General features: G+C 32.6%; 1 long non-coding RNA gene across 2 annotated transcripts; it reads right to left on the bottom strand.

Annotated features, from left to right (window-relative positions):
- Positions 1 to 893: 893 nt before the first annotated feature.
- LOC307171434 lies at positions 894 to 1,636 on the bottom strand. 2 transcript variants are annotated; one of them, XR_013823548.1, is made up of 3 exons: positions 1,545 to 1,636; positions 1,052 to 1,132; positions 894 to 963 (listed from the first exon to the last, which is right to left on the bottom strand). It is a non-coding gene; the product is annotated as an uncharacterized lncRNA (long non-coding RNA). The 2 variants fall into 2 exon arrangements; XR_013823549.1 differs by lacking the exon at positions 1,545 to 1,636 and adding an exon at positions 1,210 to 1,231.
- Between the last annotated feature and the right edge of the window lie 2,270 nt (positions 1,637 to 3,906).

Genomic DNA, 3,906 nt, shown 5'->3' with positions numbered 1-3,906 from the left:
ATTTTATTAAAAAGAATCTTTATTACATATTTATCTTGAACATGTGCCTTAATACCCCAGTGAGCAAGCCAAAAGGCGACAGTGGCAAGAAAAACTCCCTTAGTAGGGTGGAACATCTTGGATCAAAGGGTGGAGCATAATAGTAGGGTGGAACATCTTGGATCAAAGGGTGGAGCATAATCAGCAGAGTGGTAAAGGAAGAAACCTTGGGAGGAACCAGACTCAGCCGGGGCAGGCCATCCTCTTTTGGCTGGCACATATTAAGTAACTGTACATAGGCCAAATATAATACAAGCCATCCATTCAACATTGTTACTGTGGAGATGTATTCAGTAGTAAAATAAATTAATTGACTGCCTGCATACGTTTAAAGTTCTTTCAGAACATTTTCTGAATTGATAGTTGACAAGACTGTTGTTGTCACTATTGCTAGAGGGGAAAAGCAATAAAGTTATCAAAAATCACAAAATTATATGTTTTCAGTAACACGTTTGAATATATTCATTGTATATTACCTTTTTTAATCAGTTGTATAATTTACAGAAGTTCATGCAGTAGAAAATCTTGCGATTGGTGTATGGGAGGAAGTTATGACTTGTGCGTTTCAGATATCTGCAAAGTTTACATGCGTTTAACAAACTGCTTGGTGAAAGTAAAAGGTTTACACAAAAAACATAGCCATCAATGTAGAAAATGTCTGTTAGCTTACCTTTTTTCAGTAGTGAAAAATTGTTTATGGAGTTTATGGACCTCAGAATATCAACAGTGGTTTTTGAGTTGTTGCACAAATCTGAAAGTAGATTAACTAGGGCTTGAATGAAAGCGTTTCAATTTCAATTTTGCAGACATGCAATGAAATATACCTTTTTTATCAGCTGTGGGCTTCTTTATAGGAGTTCATGGATCAGAAAATCTTGTGATGAGTACATGGAGGAAGTTATGACTTCAGTGTGTTTCAGAAATCTGAAAATATTACATTCATTAAATGCTCCAAGTGAAGTCTTCACATAAAATATTTTGCAGCTAACATAGACATTGTATGTTAACTTACATTTTTGTTGGTAGTGGACATTTGTACAAGGGTTTGTGGACTTCAGAATATCAACAGTGGTTATTGAGTTGCTGCACAAATCTGAAAGTGTACCATTAGTAGATTAATCAGTGCTTGTATAAAAGTCAACAACTTAAATTTACTTCAATAAAATGTACCGTTTTATCAGTTGTGAACTTCTTTATAAAAGTTAATGAAGCAGATAATCTTGAGATGGGTATATGGAGGAAGTTATCTGCAAAGATGACAAGCATTGAACAAACTGCTTGGTGAAAGTAAAGGGTTAACAAACATTTTCTTCTTAATGGCAATGTTTTTGTTAGCTTACCTTTTTGTCAGTAGTGAAAATTTGTATAAGAGTTTATGGACCTCAGAATATCAACAGTGGTTATTGAGTTGTTGCACAAATCTGAAAGTGTACCAATAGTAGATTAATCAGGGTTTGAATGAAAGCGTTTCAATTTAAATTATGCAGACATACAATGAAATATACCTTTTTATCAGCTGTGGACTTCTTTATAGGAGTTCATGGAGCAGATAATCTTGTGATGGGTATATGGGAAATTATGACTTCAGTGAATTTCAGAAATCTGCAAATATTACATTCATTCAACAAAGTGCAATAAGTGAAGTCTTCGCATTAAACATTTTGCAACTAACATAGACATGGTCTGTTAGTTTGTATATGGGGACATTTGACATTTGTATAGGGGTTTGTGGACTTCAAAATAACAACAGTAGTTATTGAGTTGCTGCACAAATCTGAAAGTGTACCATTAGTAGATTAATCAGTGCTTGTATAAATGTCCACAACTTAAATTTTCTTCAATCAAACCTACCATCTTAATAGTTGTACGATTCTTTATAAAAGTTAATGGTGCAGATAATCTTGTGATGGATATATGGAGAAAGTTAGGACTTTGGTGAATTTCAGAAATCTGAAAACATTACATTCATTGAACAAAGTGCAATAAGTGAAGTCTTTACATTAAAAACATTTCGCAACTAACATACACATGGTCTGTTAGCTTACCGTCATTTGTATAGGGATATGTGGACTTCAAAATATCAACAGTAGTTATTGAGTTTCTGTACAAACTTGAAAGTGTACAATTAGTAGATTAATCAGTGCTTGTATAAATGTCAACAACTTAAATGTACTTCAATAAAACTTACTGTTATATCACTTGTGCACTTCTTTATAAAAGTTCATGGAGCAGAGAATTTTGTGGAGCAGAGAATCTTGTGATGGGTATATGGAGGACGTTATGACTTCAGTGTTTCAGAAATCTAAAAAAATACATTTGTTGAACTGCTGAAGTGAAGACTTAACAATATTTTGCTACTAATGTAGACACTATGTTAGCTTACCTTTTTGTCAGTAGTGGACATTGCAGTCTATAAATCTGAAATTATATTGTTAGTTGATGTAGTGCCTTAAATATTTTCTTTTTAAACTATTAAAATGTACATAATCATGTCAACTTACCTTTTTATGTGAAGTTTTCTAGATCTTTTTTAGATGTTTTCTTGAAATCCTATTAACTTAATTGCATTTTATAAGACAACTGTAGGAATGCAGGCAGTCTTTGTGGATGCTTCCTATGCTGATTGGAAGCATCCAGTGTTGTTTGGATGGCTTAGACTAGGGCAGAAATTAGATCAAAAACAATTTTTCAACTAAAAACCAGAGACATTGTCTTAAAAAGATCAAGACAAATCAGATACACAAATTGAACAAATGAAATGCATAAACAACAAAAACCTTGACTGGATGTAGCTTTGGAGCTCCAGAAAGAAGAGCAATTATGGGAGGTGCTGGGTTGTGCCCGATGAACAATGGATAGAACTTGGTATGGAATGGTCAGGACTGTATGGACCTTGAAATCTCAAGATGTGTGTCACATGGTATGGACAAAAAAAGAATAGACAGTGCAGTTATATACATTTCTTAGTTCAGCGTGCTGCATAAATCAGACATATTACCTTACATGACCAAACCTTTCTTGATAAAATACTAGTGGACTTGCAGAAATTACAACAGAAATAATTTTCTGAACACTTTAACTGTCATCGTCCCGTATGCAGATATACACTGTCCCGTTTACTCTAAAAAGTAGGATATGCATATTATCCCCTAATATATAATATTATCTTTTATATTGCCTTTTTTTTATTACATCACATATTTTAGTAGTTATCATAAATTAGGTATCATTTGAAAGCTTATGATCTCAGAATTCATCCTGTGAAAACGGTTTTGAAATTGGACATTGTGTTACCATAGAAATGGTACTCTAAATTATTTTATCAGGCTCCTCCACTTTTGGGCGTCATGTTTCATAATTTATGATAAAAATATTTTCTAATCTTGAGAAAACACATTGTCAGAAAGGTCTGAGCCTCAAGGTTCCATATTTTGTGACAGAAGTGATATTTGGACAGAAATTTATTAATTTGTTATGGTAGAATGCATACAGTTAAATTCAATGGAATTCAATGACACCCAGTGGCTATTTTTGGTAATACGCGTAAACATCTCATGGGAACTTAAATTTTTTTGATATCCAACTTCAAATTTGGAACACAACTTGGTTACATATGGCTTTGATTTATAGTAATTGTTTTGTAAAACATTTAGTAATATATATATATATATATATTATATAAAAGAAAAATATTTAATAATATTTGATTTAATGTAAAATTAAACTTCAATAACTGCTTTCATTTCAGTAATAATCTGCTATTTTCTCCCTTTAAGACCAACTTGGGTCTATACTCCAAAACATTCTTGAATTACAACCACTTAAGCTTGAATAGTGCATTTTAATGTCCATTCTCAAAAAGGGGGG

Source organism: Squalius cephalus (assembly GCF_949319135.1).
Source record: "Squalius cephalus genome assembly, chromosome: 14".
NCBI classification, from domain to species: Eukaryota; Metazoa; Chordata; class Actinopteri; order Cypriniformes; family Leuciscidae; genus Squalius; species Squalius cephalus.
This window is presented reverse-complemented; position numbering and strand designations above follow the sequence as displayed.